The 16,379-nt window shown below is 37.1% G+C and overlaps 1 protein-coding gene across 2 annotated transcripts in view; it reads right to left on the reverse strand.

The window, feature by feature from the left end:
* Positions 1-16,379, reverse strand: part of ppp1r9bb (protein phosphatase 1, regulatory subunit 9Bb) — an 81,367-nt gene that overhangs the window by 25,040 nt on the left and 39,948 nt on the right. The gene's annotated exons all lie outside the window — the stretch shown is intronic.

The following is a 16,379-nucleotide window of genomic DNA, read 5'->3' on the forward strand; positions in this document are numbered from 1 at the left end:
AATTGATGTGGTGGACCATATTAATGACAAAACAGGCCATTATAATTGATGTGACAGACCACATTAATGACGAGACAGGCCACGTTAATTGATGTGGCGGACCATATTAATGACAAAACAGGCCACTATAATTGATGTGACGGACCACATTAATGACGAGACAGGCCACAATAATTGACGTGGCGGACCATATTAATGACAAACACAGGCCACAATAATTGATGTGGTGGACCATATTAATGACAAAACAGGCCACATTAATTGATGTGGCAGGCCAAATTAATGATGAGACAGGCCACTTAATTGATGTGACGGACCACGTTAGTGACAAAACAGGCCACTATAATTGATGTGGCGAGCCACTTTGATGACATGACAGACCACATTTATTGATGTGGCGGACATATTAATGACAAAACAGTCCACTTTAATTGATGTGGCGGGCCACATTAATCACGTGACAGGCCACATTAATTGATGTGGCAGGCCACTTGATGACGTGACGGACCACATTAATGACGAGACAGGCCACATTAATTAATGTGACGGACCACGTTAATGACAAAACAAGCCACAATAATTGATGTGGCGAGCCACATTGATGACATGACAGACCACATTAATTGATGTGGCGGACCACATTAATTGATGTTGAGGACCACATTGATGACATGACAGACCACATTAATTGATGTGGCGGGCCAAATTAATGACGTGACAGACCACATTGATGACAAAATAGGCCACATTAATGACGTGACAGATCACATTGATGACTAGAAAGGCCACATTGATGATGTGGCGGGCCACTTTGATGACATGACGGACCACATTAATGACAGAACAGGTCACATTAATTGATGTGGCGGGCCAAATTAATGACGTGAAGGACCACATGAATTGATGTGATGGACCACATTAATAACGAGACAGGCCACATTAATTGACGTGATGGACCACATTAATAACGAGACAGGCCACATTAATTGATGTGGTGGACCACATATAAAGGGTCTTTGATGTGTATTTATTTCCCCCCAATAGTTCCTAAAACAAGCAGGATCTTTGACTAGCAGATATTTAAGTACAGTATTTATCTTTATTTCAACAAAAATATAGTTTTGGAATACATGATAATATAATATTTGATAATATAATATTAATAAATATATAATAATATAATATTTGATAATAATGTGATTTCTCATGTCAAAGGCAAAGAACAAATATATTTAGTAAGGAAAGATGAAGCATTTTATTAACGCATTTTATTTGATATTATTTATGGCTTTCGCCCGCCACATTTGGCCCCCGGGCCTGGGGTTTGACACCTGTCGAACACAACATTGTGCACTTCAGACATGAACACAATGTTGTGCACTTTAGACGTGAACACAATGTTGTGCACTTTAGACGTGAACACGACGTTGTGCACTTTAGACGTGAACACAACGTTGTGCACTTTAGACGTGAACACGACGTTGTGCACTTTAGACGTGAACACGACGTTGTGCACTTTAGACGTGAACACAATTTTGTGCACTTTAGACGTGAACACAACGTTGTGCACTTTAGACGTGAACACAACGTTGTGCACTTTAGACATGAACACAACGTTGTGCACTTTAGACGTGAACACGACGTTGTGCACTTTAGACGTGAACACAACGTTGTGCACTTTAGACGTGAACACGACGTTGTGCACTTTAGACGTGAACACAATGTTGTGCACTTTAGACGTGAACACAACGTTGTGCACTTTAGACATGAACACAACGTTGTGCACTTTAGACGTGAACACAACGTTGTGCACTTTAGACATGAACACAACGTTGTGCACTTTAGACGTGAACACGACGTTGTGCACTTTAGACGTGAACACAACGTTGTGCACTTTAGACGTGAACACGACGTTGTGCACTTTAGACGTGAACACAATGTTGTGCACGACACGCACCGAGTTTCAACGCCTTCATTCTGCTCCACAGCGCGGTGGTTTACATAATCACCATCAGCATGCTAATGGGGGCCTGCTGCAGCTGCACACACACACACACACACACACACACACACGCACACACACACACACACACACACGCACACACGCACACACACACACACACACACACACACACACACACACACACACACACGCACACACGCACACACGCACACACACACACACACACACACACACACACACACACACACACACACACACACACACACACACACACACACACACACACACACGCACACGCACACACACACATTGATTAGGCATGCATCACGGTGCACTTCTCCAGGACTGACCAAACAAAATGTTTTCTCACTTTTTTCCTGCTGACTTTGTTGTTAGCGCATCCCTCGCTCGGGTTTTGAGTTGGGCTCCATCTGCGACACGCTCGTCTCCCAGCCCCCCCGTCCTCTTCTCCATGGCAACGCCACCCGCTCGGCGGTTCTGACGGCGCTTTGGAAATCCCCCCCCCCCCCTTGGGAGATTTACAGTATTATTGTATTTGTATGCATGACTGAACACTCTTCCTTGAAGCTCTCAAGCCAAGAAAAGCCTGTGAAAGGTTCCTGCTCGGCCCCCGAATGACGTTCCATTCATGAGGAACCCATGAGAAAGACGTGTTTTAGGCGCATGTCGGTTCCCTATTCGATGCCATCCTTGTGTTTCTCATAGGGTTGTACATTATACTAGTATCGTACCGCGATACTAATGAATCATATTCGGTGCGATACCGCCTCTGAAAAGTACCGGTTTTATTTATTTTTCTAACGGGCATGACACCATGACATTGATGGTTTTTACAAGCAGAGGAGCATGTTGGGCAGCGCACACACACCGAGTACTTACAAGCAGACACAGTGTGTAGACAGAAAAGGGAGAACGGACGCATTTTGGTGTAAAAAAAGTCAAGATAAAGGTGAAGTTATAACACTGAAACACCCTGTGGTCTCCATGGCGACAAATAAAGTAAGTTACTGTCATGACTTGGTCCTTGGGTGTTTGCTTTTCCGGAATGCGACGGAAAGTTGGCTCGGGCGAGACGGGAATGTAAGTACATTTTTATTCAAACACTATAACTACAAAAAAAGGAAGTAAACAAAAGGCGCGCACAATGGCGGAGAACAAACTATGGAACCAAAAAGACTATAAACATGGAACAAAAACTTACTTTGGCATGGGACATGAAGCAGGATCTAAGAGGATGAAGAGTGTGTCGAGCATAATTGTGGGATGTCACCAGACAGACAAACTGAAAACAATGAACTTAAATACTACAGACATGATTAACGAAAACAGGTGCGTGACTCAAAACGTGAAACAGGTGCGTGACGTGACAGGTGAAAACTAATGGGTTGCTACGGTGACAAACAAGAGTGCACAATGAGTCCAAATGTGGAACAGGTGAAACTAATGGGTAATCATGGAAACAAGACAAGGGAGTGAAAAGCCAGAAACTAAAGAGTCCAATAACTAAACAAAACATGACTAAAACAAAACATGATTACACAGACATGACAGTTACGTACAAGTAGCATTATCACTGGAGGACGAGGAATAGCTAAACACCGTAGGAGGATACAATAGCTCACCGGTGTCACCGCTAAAAAAAAGATAGCGTTCCTGAATGTAAACAAACGCCATGGGTGAATCTACTGCAATGATACCAAGTACAGGATTACATCGATATTTTTTAGCATCATAAAATCTTCTTTTTAAAATCCATATTATGTTTATAAAGTCAGGTGATATGTCCCTGGACACATGAGGACTTTGAATATGACCAATGTATGATCCTGTAACTACTTGGTATCGGATCCATACCTAAATGTGTGGTATCATCCACAACTAATGTCAAGTATCAAAGAAGAGAAGAATAAGTGATTATTACATTTGAACAGAAGTTGTTGAAAGAGAAAACAGGGCGACACCTACCCTTTACATCAGTATTTCTTAACCATATTATTATTGGTTTATTAGGTATTATATTTTATTGTATGATCCTGTAACTATTTGGTATCGGATCCATACCTAAATGTGTGGTATCATCCAAATCAGTAGGTGGCGGCATGCATGGTGACACACGTCGTACACGCCCTGTCTGCCAGAGAATAAAACGATATAGCAGCAGGCTCAGTGTTGCAACATTGCTCTATTTAGCAACATGTTTCAAAGAAGCTGGCACAAGTGGCAAAAAGGACTGAGACAGTTGAGGAATGCTCATCAGAGACTTATTTGGAACATCCCACAGGTGAACAGGCTAATTGGGAACAGGTGGGTGCCATGATTGGGTATAAAAGCATGAAATGCTCAGTCATTCACAAACAAGGACGGGGCGAGGGTCACCACTTTGTCAACAAATGCCTGAGCAAATTGTTTAAGAACAACATTTCTCAACAAGGAATTTAGGGATTTCACCATCTACGCTCCGTAATATCATCAAAAGGTTCAGAGAATCTGGAGAAATCACTGCACGTAAGCCATGATATTACACACCTTGGATCCCTCAGGCGGTACTGCATCAAAAAGCCACATCAGTGTGTAAAGGATATCACCACATGGGCTCAGGAACACTTCAGAAAACCACTGTCAGTAACTACAGTTGGTCGCTACATCTGTAAGTGCAAGTTAAAACTCTACTATGCAAAGCCAACGTCATTTATCAACAACACCCAGAAACGCTTTGCTGGGCCTGAGCTCATCTAAGATGGACTGATGAAATTGTGGTCTGACGAGTCCACATTTCAAATTGTTTTTGGAAACTGTGGACGTCATGTCCTCCAAACCAAAGAGGAAAAGAACCATCCGGATTGTTTATTTACCTTTTACACAATGTGCCAACGTCACTGGTTTTGGGTTTCGTAATATTTGCTATTAATAATAATTATAATGATTTTTTTTTGATTTTTTTTAAACAGGTTAGAAAAGCTTCTTCTGATTGAACAAAGATGACCTAATAACATCTTTTTGAAAATCCATTCTTAAAAAAATATATATATATATTTCAGTTTTTTTCATCCATTGTGAAAAGTTTGAATTAAATCGATTTTTTTTGTGCAACCCTATAAATTAGGTAGTGCAAAATGTACAGTGGTGGTCAAAAGTGTACATACACTTGTAAAGAACATCATGTCATGGCTGTGTTGAGTTTCCAATCATTTCTACAACTCTCATTTTTTGTGATAGAGGCTAATTTAGCCTTTCCTTGACCACTTTTGAGGTGTGTTTGGGGTCATTGTCCACAGAACTTTCCTCCGGAAGGTCTTATCTTTGTCCATGTGATGTCAGATGAAACAAAAATGCAGCTGTTTGGCCACAATACCCAGCAATATGTTTGGAGGAGAAAATGTGAGGCCTTCAATCCTAGGAACACCATTCCTACCGTCAAGCATGGTGGTGGTAGTATTATGCTCTGGGCCAATGGAACTGCTGCTTTAAATGGGACAATGAAAAAGGAGGATTAGCTCCAAATTCTTCAGGACAAGCTAAAATCATCAGCCCGGAGGTTGGGTCTTGGGCGCAGTTGGGTGTTCCAACAGGACAATTAGACTTAGACTTCCTTTTTATCGTCATTCAAATTTGAACTTAACCAAGCTAACATGAAAACTGTGTTCCCTCATCAATATGTGAATTTTGCAACCAGGACATGGTGTACAGCAATATTAAGCACGCGTTTAAAGCTGCACGCTGGACATGGTGTACAGCAATATTAAGCACGCGTATAAAGCTGCACCAGCCCCCACCTCATCTCCTCAGACCATCTATTTGTGATGCTAATTCCTGCTGATCAGAACGCAAGCTACAGTGAAGCAGGTGACCACAATGACCCCAAACACACCTCAAAAGTGGTAAAGGAATGGCTAAATCAGGCTAGAATGAAGGTTTTAGAATGGCCTTCCCAAAGTCCTGACTTAAACATGTGGACAATGCTGTCCATGTCAGAAAAGCAACCAAATTTAGCTGAACTACACCAATTTTGTCAAGAGGAGTGGTCAAAAATTCAAGCAGAAGCTTGTAGATAGCTACCAAACGTGCCTTATTGCAGGTAAACTTGCCAAGGGACATGTAAGCAAATATTAACATTGCTGTATGTATACTTTTGACTTTTGCTCACATTTTCAGTAGAGCCATAATAAATTCATAAAAGAAGCAAACTTCATGAATGTTTTTTGTGAGCAACAAGTATGTGCTCCATCACAAACAAATAAGAGTTGTAAAGTCAAGACAGCCATGACATGATGTTCCTTACAAGTGTACGTAAACTTTTGAGCAGAACTGTATACGTGGCGGTCCAAATGACACCGCTACGTAGGATTGTGATGACAAAGATACATTTGACTGCAGGCTCCGAGAGTCACGGGTGGACAGACCGAGGTCGTGCTGCGTTTGATTTGGGTTACCTTTGTACTTAGCGGGATTAGCGGCATGTGGATTACACAAAGAACACAATAAATGTTTCTGCATTCCCGCGCGGCGTGAGACAACAACAGTCCTTGACTTCGGGGGAGGAAAAAGAAAAGATAAGGAAGACGCAGCTGGCGCCGTGAGGTTTCAGCGTCGAGGCGAGGTGATGATTGACGGCACAAAGAGTGAATGTGGCACTTTCACTCTCAGCCGGCAGACATGTTGTTGTTGTCTTTGGAGGACGCACAGAGGGATTAGTTGGTGCTGCTGCTGGTGGTGGTGGTGAGGCGGGGGGTGTGGGTATGTGTGCCAGAGAAGGGCGCTGGTCCAGTTGTGACAGATACTAGGTCAGAGGAGCCAACAGATGGCCAGGAAACTCCTTCCCTTCCTCCACTGCAGCCTGCGCCGCCTGGGATGTCCTACAAACGCCAGCCAGAGACGCTAACCAGCCCAGTGACCACGTCATCCTTTTTATATCACCGACAGTTAGCTGTAACACACAGCTAGCTTAGCATACCACACATTGATACAACGTTGATTATACGTACCACTCCTTTGAAGAGTGACGTTGATTAAACGTCATCAAAAAGCATGTTGTTTCAACGTTGCATTTGTGTTGTGGAATATTGGTTGGTAAAATGACCAACATTCAATGGTCAAATCAACCTCAAAACCCAACATTGATTAAACGTTTTCAAAAACGTGTGTTGTTTCAATGTTGTATTTGTGTTGTTGAATATTTGTTGAGAAAATGACCAAATTTCAATGGTCAAATGTAAGAACCCAACATTGATTAAACATCGTCAAAAAGCATGTTGTTTCAACGTTATGTTTGTGTTGTAGAATATTGGTTGGGAAAATGACCAAAATTCAATGATCAAAAGACAGAACCCAACATTGATTAAATGTCGTCAAAAAGCATGTTGTTTCAACGTTGTATTTGTGTTGTAGAATATTGGTTGGGAAATGACCAAAATTCAATGGTCAAATCAACGCCACAAACTGACATTGATTGAACGTTGTCAAAAAGCATGTTGTTTCAACGTTGTATTTATGTTGTAGAATATTGGTTGGAAAAATTACCAAAATTCAATGGTCAAATGAACGTCACAAACTGACATTGAATAAATGTCATCAAAAAGCATGTTGTTTCAACGTTGTATTTGTGTTGAAGAATATTGGTTGAGAAAATTACCAACATTTCAATGGTCATATCAACGTCACAACCTGACATTGATTAAAGGTTGTCAAAAAGCATGTTGTTTCAACGTTGTATTTGTGTTGTAGAATATTGGTTGGCAAAATGACCAAAATTCAATGATCAAAAGTCAGAACGCAACATTGATTAAAAGTTGTCAAAAAGCATGTTGTTTCAATGTTGTATTTGTGTTGTAGAATATTGGTTGGAAAAATTACCAAAATTCAAAGGTCAAATCAACGTCATAATCCAACATTGATTGAACGTTGTCAAAAAGCATGTTGTTTCAACGTTGTATTTATGTTGTAGAATATTGGTTGGGAAAATGACCAAAATTCAATGATCAAAAGTCAGAACCCAACATTAATTAAAAGTCATCAAAAATAATGTTGTTTAAATGTTGTATTTGTGTTGTAGAATATTGGTAGGAAAATGATCAACATTCAATGGTCAAATCAAAGTCACAACCTGACAGTGAATAAACGTCATCAAAAAGCATGTTGTTTCAACGTCATATTTGTGTTGTAAAACATTGGTTGAGAAAATGACCAAAATTCAATGGTCAAATCAACGTCAGAATCCAACATTGATTGTACGTTGTCAAAAAGCATGTTGTTTCAATGTTGTATTTGTGTTGTAGAATATTGGTTGGGAAAATGACCAAAATTCAATGATCAAAAGTCAGAACCCAACATTGATTAAAAGTTGTCAAAAAGCATGTTGTTTCAATGTTGTATTTGTGTTGTTGAATATAGGTTGGAAAAATGACCAAAATTCAATGGTCAAAACAACGTCACAAACTGACATTGAATAAATGTCACCAAAAAGCATGTTGTTTCAATGTTGTATTTGTGTTGTAGAATATTGGTTGGAAAAATGACCAAAATTCAATGGTCAAATCAACGTCACAAACTGACATTGAATAAATGTTGTCAAAAAGTATGTTGTTTCAATGTTGTATTTGTATTGTGGAAAATTGGTTGGCAGAATGACCAAAATTCAATGGTCAAATCCACGTCAGAACCCAACATTGATTGAACGTTGTCAAAAAGCATGTTGTTTCAATGTTGTATTTGTGGTGTAGAATATTGGTTGTCAAAATGAGCAAAATTCAAAGGTCAATTCCACGTCAGAACCCAACATTGATGAAATGATTGATACCACACCACCTTAGTGGCGCTCACCCTTTAGAGCACAGCCAGGTTGGGTCCCCATCCCTAAATCCATGTGAATAATAAGTCACCTGTGCCAAGTGCTGTTTCCTACTCCCTTCCTTCCTGCCTCCTTCCCTCGTGGCCTCACCTAACCGTCTATATTTGGATGCAGCCAATAAAACGTGCGGAGGCGCTGCGGTGGTCGCTGCTTTGCGTCAGAAATAGCATCATCGTCGTCTCCCAGCTCTGCTCTGCTCTGCTCTCTTCCCGAGCTGGCAGGTGAATTTGCTCTGACAAGACATGGATTTAACCGGAAGTCATGGCGGCCATTTAACGTTTACATCACGACGCCCACAAGAAGACATTAATCAGCGTCACCGCCCTGCACGTCACGTCTGAACGCCGTCTAGAAGTGATGCTTAATCCACAACCCAGATGTACCACACACACACACACACACACACACACACACACACACACACACACACACACACACACACACACACACACACACACACACACACACACACACACTCTTGTATTTGTTACCTTCTTGAGACCTGAGAAAAATGCCTCCCTCTTTAGGACCAGCCTTTCTAGATATATAAAGAAGTGTATTTACAACATGAATAATATATACATACTATGCACATATAAAAAAGCTTGCTGTGAAAAATGAGTTGGAATTTTACAAGAAAAAGGTCACAATTTCACAAGAATGTTGGCAGTATTATAATAAAAGTGGTCATTTTACTCAACGCAAGTCAAAATTGTACAAGAAAAACTGAACATTTGTGCAATATTATGATAAAAGTTGTCATTTTACTCAATAACAGTCGCAATTTTACAAGCAATACCTTAAAATTTAGGCAATTTTAGGAAAAGAGTCGTCATTTTACTCGACAAAAGTCACAATTTTATAAGAACACTTGAACATTTTGGCAATATTACAATAGTAATCGGAATTTTACTTGGCAAAATGATGACAAGTCATAATTTTAATAAAACAATGTCACTATTTTACAAGAACAACAACAAAAAATTGGCAATATTGTGATAAAAGTCAGAGTTTTATATGACAAACGTCGCCATTTTGCATTAAAAAGTAATAACTTTACATAAAAGTAGTAACAATTTTACGAGAAAATATTGCAATATTAAAGAAACAGAAAAAATATGAGAAATTGTTCCCAATTTTGTAAAAAAAAAAAAAAGTCGACACATTGTGAGAAAAATAATGCTTTTTTCTTTTTTGTAATTGGTATTTAATCTTCATTATTTACTCCAAGTTATTACAGTACGTCATATGTATTTGATTGTTTTTATTAATTTTGGCCAAAGGGGGCGCATTTCAATGTCTTACACACACTTGTTATTTCATATGTTGGCCAGAGGGGGAGCACTTTTAGAAGCGACACACACACACACACACTCTTGTATTTGTTACCTTCTTGAGACCTGAGAAAAATGCCTCCCTCTTTAGGACCAGCCTTTCTAGATATATAAAGATGTGTATTTACAACATTAATAATATATACATACCATGCAAATATAAAAAAGCTTGTTGTGAAAAATGAGTTGGAATTTCACAAGAAAAACGTATCATTTTGGCAGAATTTTAATAAAACGCTAGTCAAAATTTTACAAGAAAAACTGAACATTTGCGCAATATTATGATAAAAGTTGGAATTTTACTCAATAACAGTCAAAATTTTACTAGAAAAACTGAACATTTGTGCAATATTATGATAAAAGTTGGAATTTTACTCAATAAGTCAAAATTGTACAAGAAAAACTGAACATTTGTGCAATTTCATGATAAAAGTTGGAATTTTAGTCAATAACAGTCAACATTTTACAAGAAAAACTGAACATTTGTGCAATATTATGATAAAAGTTGGAATTTTACTCAAAGCAGTCACAATTTGACAAGAAAAACTAAACATTTGTGCAATATTATGATAAACGTTGGAATTTTACTCAATAACAGTCAAAATTTTACAAGGAAAAGCTTAAAATGTTGGCAATTTTAGGAAAAGGGTCGTCATTTTACGTCACAATTTTATAAGAAAACTGTAACATTTTGGCAATATTATAATAGTAATCGGAACTTTCCTTGGCAAAATTATGACAAAAGTAATCATATTACTCCAAAAAATGACACTGTTTTACAAGAACAACAAAAAAAATTGGCAATATTGTTATAAAAGTCAGAGTTTTATATGACAAATGTCCTCATTTTGCATTAAAAAGTAGTAATTTTACATAAAAGAAGTAATAATTTTACGAGAAAATATTGCAATATTACAGAAACAGAAATAATATGAGAAATTGTTCCCAATTTTATAAGAACAAACATTGTGAGAAAAAGACTGCTTTTTGTTATTTTTTTTAGGTTTTTAATCTTCATTATTTCCTCCAAGTTATTACAGTATGTCTCTATATACATATTTATATTTTTTTATTTTTTATTTATTTTTATACATTTTGGCCAAAGGGGGCGCATTTCAATGTCTTACACACACTTGTTATTTCATATGTTGGCCAGAGGGGGAGCACTTTTAAAAGCGACACACACACACACTCTTGTATTTGTTACCTTCTTGAGACCTGAGAAAAATGCCTCCCTCTTTAGGACCAGCCTTTCTAGATATATAAAGATGTGTATTTACAAAATTAATAATATATACATACTATGCAAATATAAAAAAGCTTGTTGTGAAAAATGAGTTGGAATTTCACAAGAAAAACGTATCATTTTGGCAGAATTTTAATAAAACGCTAGTCAAAATTTTACAAGAAAAACTGAACATTTGTGCAATATTATGATAAAAGTTGGAATTTTACTCAATAAGTCAAAATTGTACAAGAAAAACTGAACATTTGTGCAATATTATGATAAAAGTTGGAATTTTACTCAATAAGTCAAAATTGTACAAGAAAAACTGAACATTTGTGCAATTTCATGATAAAAGTTGGAATTTTAGTCAATAACAGTCAACATTTTACAAGAAAAACTGAACATTTGTGCAATATTATGATAAAAGTTGGAATTTTACTCAAAGCAGTCACAATTTTACAAGAAAAACTAAACATTTGTGCAATATTATGATAAACGTTGGAATTTTACTCAATAACAGTCAACATTTTACAAGGAAAAGCTTAAAATGTTGGCAATTTTAGGAAAAGGGTCGTCATTTTACGCGACAAAAGTCACAATTTTATAAGAAAACTGTAACATTTTGGCAATATTATAATAGTAATCGGAACTTTCCTTGGCAAAATTATGACAAAAGTAATCATTTTACTCCAAAAAATGTCACTATTTTACAAGAACAACAACAAAAAATTGGCAATATTGTTATAAAAGTCAGAGTTTTATATGACAAATGTCCTCATTTTGCATTAAAAAGTAGTAATTTTACATAAAAGAAGTAATAATTTTACGAGAAAATATTGCAATATTACAGAAACAGAAATAATATGAGAAATTGTTCCCAATTTTATAAGAACAAACATTGTGAGAAAAAGACTGCTTTTTGTTCATTTTTTTTAGGTTTTTAATCTTCATTATTTCCTCCAAGTTATTACAGTATGTCTCTATATACATATTTTTATTTTTTATTTATTTTTATACATTTTGGCCAAAGGGGGCTCATTTCAATGTCTTACACACACTTGTTGTTTCATATGTTGACCAGAGGGGGAGCACTTTTAAAAGCGACACAGTCAACTTTTTAGGACCACCCTCATTTTGATAGATCTCACCAGCAGGGGGTGCACATGAGACATTGTCTATTACATGCAATGTTATTGATTTATGTCATCACCTCCTCATATGGAAGATACTTTTCCTTCTTCATGTCTCAAGAAGGGCAGAAATACAAGAACACATGGATGGTTCACGTCATTTGGCAGGCGGGCTTAGCGCTGACCCTGGCGAGGGACACGGCGGCAGAACAACAAGGTCAGCTGCAATAATAATAATAATAATAATAATAATAATAATTGCAGCCACACAGAAAACATGGCTGACGGCTAACTTCTTTTTTTATTGTTGCATGTGAAGCAGCGAGCATGTTGTGTCATTTTGGACATTCAGCCGGGGGTGCGACTTATACTCAGGAGCGACTTATATACGGTATCTTTTAGTATAATAACTATAACGAAACTTTTTTTTTTTTTAAAGGTTAGAAAATATCCTTCCTGGAGATGGCCTAAAAAGGCCTTTTTAAAAATAGTTTTTATTTACATTTATTTGATCATCGATTTTTGAAAATAATCAATCAATTTGAAATCGTGATGAATTCAAATCCAACCGATTTTTTTTTTGTGTGTGCAAGATTATTGCCTTAGTGGAGCGGCTCCACACTGTGTATGAACACAAACAGTTAGCTGCTCCGTCAGCCTGGGGAACCACAAACTAACAAAGTAGATAATCGTCAAACGTTTTTCCCACTCTTGACTTGATGAAACTCATCCAACGCCACAGACTGGAGGACGATACACACACACACAACACTGCAGGACGGCCACAGCGTGACCTGATTGCAGACTGTCTGCACTCATGAAAGCATCCTCAGCAGAAACGTGTCTCGTAACGCCAGTGTGAGGACCATTATTACTTCCATTAAACCAGCCAAACCTGGAAAAGTCACAGTGGTCTGTAAATGATGCAAGACCGCACCACCTTAGTTAGCCGTGCTCACCCTTTAGAGCACAGCCGTAACTTCCTGCCACTAAACCTGCAGAAAATAGTTCTTCTCAGGTTTACATTTTGACACTATTTTCTTACACTTTATTAAACATTTCTTACATATTCCTTCATTTTAAGAGATTATAGTTAAGTGTTCAATGTGATTTGACTATTTAGTTGACATTGTTTGAGTGTTTTCCATGTTTGTGTTGACATTTCCTTTCTGCCTTGATAGCTGAGGGCATTATCATCACAGGAAGGTTATCTTTGAAATAAAATATATTATTCTCCTGCTCCTTATTTTCCACAGGTCATAGAAGATGTCAATAATAACCAATATCGATCAATACAATAATAATATTCAAATAATTACTGCATAACAAACAAATAATTTCCATAGTTAAATAAAAATAACAGGGCAAATTCATGTTACTTTTTAGTACTAAACCTGCAGAAAATAGTTCTTCTCAGGTTTCTCTATGTTTACATTTTCTTACACTTTATGAAGCATTTCTTATATTTTCCTTCATTTTAAGAGCTTATAGTTAAGTGTTCAATGTGATTTGACTATTTAGTTGACATTGTTTGAGTGTTTTCCATGTTTGTGTTGACATTTCCTTTCTGCCTTGATAGCTGAGGGCAATATCATCACAGGAAGGTTATCTTTGAAATAAAATATATTATTCTCCTGCTCCTTAGATTATTATTATTATGAAATGTCAATAGTTATCGATATTGATCAATATAATAATAATATTCAAATAATTACTGCGTAAAAAAAAAAAAATTTTCCATGGTTAAATGAAAATAACATGGCAAATTCATGTTACACAGCCGTTATTTCTGAGCACTAAACCTGCAGAAAATAGTTCTTCTCTGGTTTCTCTATGTTTACATTTTCTTACACTTTATGAAGCATTTCTTATATTTTCCTTCATTTTAAGAACTTTTTGTTAAGTGTTTAATGTTATTTTACTATTTTGTTGACATTAACTGAGTGTTTTCCATGTTTGTGTTGACATTTCCTTTCTGCCTTGATAGCTGAGGGATTATAATCACAGGAAGGTTATCTTTGAAATAAAATATATTATTCTCCTGCTCCTCATACCCTATAGGTCATAGAAAATGTCAATAATTATCGATATCGATCAATATAATAATATTACTCAAATAATTACTGCATAACAAAAAAATTGTTTCCATAGTTAAATAAGAATAACATGGCAAATTCATGTTACACAGCCATTATATCCTAGCACTAAACCTGCAAAAAATAGTTCTTCTCAGGTTTCTACATGTTTACATTTTGACACTATTTTCTTACACTTTATTAAACATATTCCTTATTTTTGCGCCTTCATTTTAAGAACTTTTTGTTAAGTGTTTAATGTGATTTGACTATTTAGTTGACATTGTTTGAGTGTTTTCCATGTTTGTGTTGACATTTCCTTTCTGCCTTGATAGCTGAGGGCATTATCATCACAGGAAGGTTATCTTTGAAATAAAATATATTATTCTCCTGCTCATAGAAAATGTCAAAAGTTATCAATATTGATCAATATAATAATAATATTTAAATAATTACTGTGTAACAAAAAAATATTTTCCATAGTTAAATAAAAATAACAGGGCAAATTCATGTTACACAGCACTAAACCTGCATAAAATAGTTCTTCTCAGGTTTCTATGTTTACTTTTCACACTATTTTCTTACACTTTATGAAACATGTTCCTTATTTTTGCACCCTCATTTGAAGAGATTAACAACAGACGGCTAATAATAAATAGGTTAGTGTTTTTTGTCTGACACATTTTCACTTGATCAAACCTTTTTCGAACATTCCACACGACTAAATAATACAAGTGTGCATCATAGGTGTCGGACTCGACCAACACCCGAACTTCCAATATCGTATGAGAAGTGAGAAAGTAGTCACTTCTTTGATCAAATACAACATAAATCTGAAGATCTAGATTCTTTGCTGTGATTGGTCAGTGGGTCAAGGGTGGCAGAAGTGGTTTACCAGCGTTGCCAGGTGGGGGCGCTGTTCCGCCAGCGACATTTTCCCCCCAAGTTAGTTTTATCTGAAGGAGATGTCAGCGGCTGCTATTTTTATAAACAGCAGCAGACAAAGTGATAAGCGGCGGAAAAGGAGAGATGAAGAAAAAGTGTTGGGTGTGAACAACCAGCGCAAAGTGCTGGTCAAAAGTTGACATACACTTGTAAAGAACATCTGTCAATCATTTCTACAACTCTTATTTGTTTGTGATGTAGTGATTGGAGCAAAAAACATTCATGAAGTTTGCTTCTTTTATGAACTGAAAATGTGAGCAAAAGTCAAAAGTATACATACAGCAATGTTCATATTTGCAAGTTGACCTGCAATAAGGCATTTTCGAACTTTCCTCCAGAAAGTCTTATTTGTGTCCATTTGATGTCAGATGAAACAAAAATGGAGCTGTTTGGCCACAATACCCAGCAATATGTTTGGAGGCCTTTAATCCCAGGAACACCATTCCTACCGTCAAGCATGGTGGTGGTAGTATTATGCTCTGGGCCTGTTTTACTGCCAATGGAACTGCTGCTTTAAAAATGGGTCAATGAAAAAGGAGGATTAGCTCCAAAATGTTTTTGTTTTAGTCATGTTCGGTTTTGTTTTTGGACTTTTTGTGCACTTTTGTTTTGTCACCATAGCAACCATTAGTTTTCACCTGTCACGTCACGTTTTGAGTCACGCACCTGCTTTCACTAATCATGTATATAGTATTTAAGTTCATTGTTTTCAGTTTGTCGTTCTGGTGACATGCCACAATTATGCTCTACACACTCTTCATCCTCTTAGATCATGCTTCATGTCCCATGCCAAAGTAAGTTTTTGTTCCATGTTTATAGTCTTTTTGGTTTCATAGTTT

This window comes from Nerophis lumbriciformis, linkage group LG11 (genome assembly GCF_033978685.3).
Source record: "Nerophis lumbriciformis linkage group LG11, RoL_Nlum_v2.1, whole genome shotgun sequence".
Taxonomy (NCBI): domain Eukaryota; kingdom Metazoa; phylum Chordata; class Actinopteri; order Syngnathiformes; family Syngnathidae; genus Nerophis; species Nerophis lumbriciformis.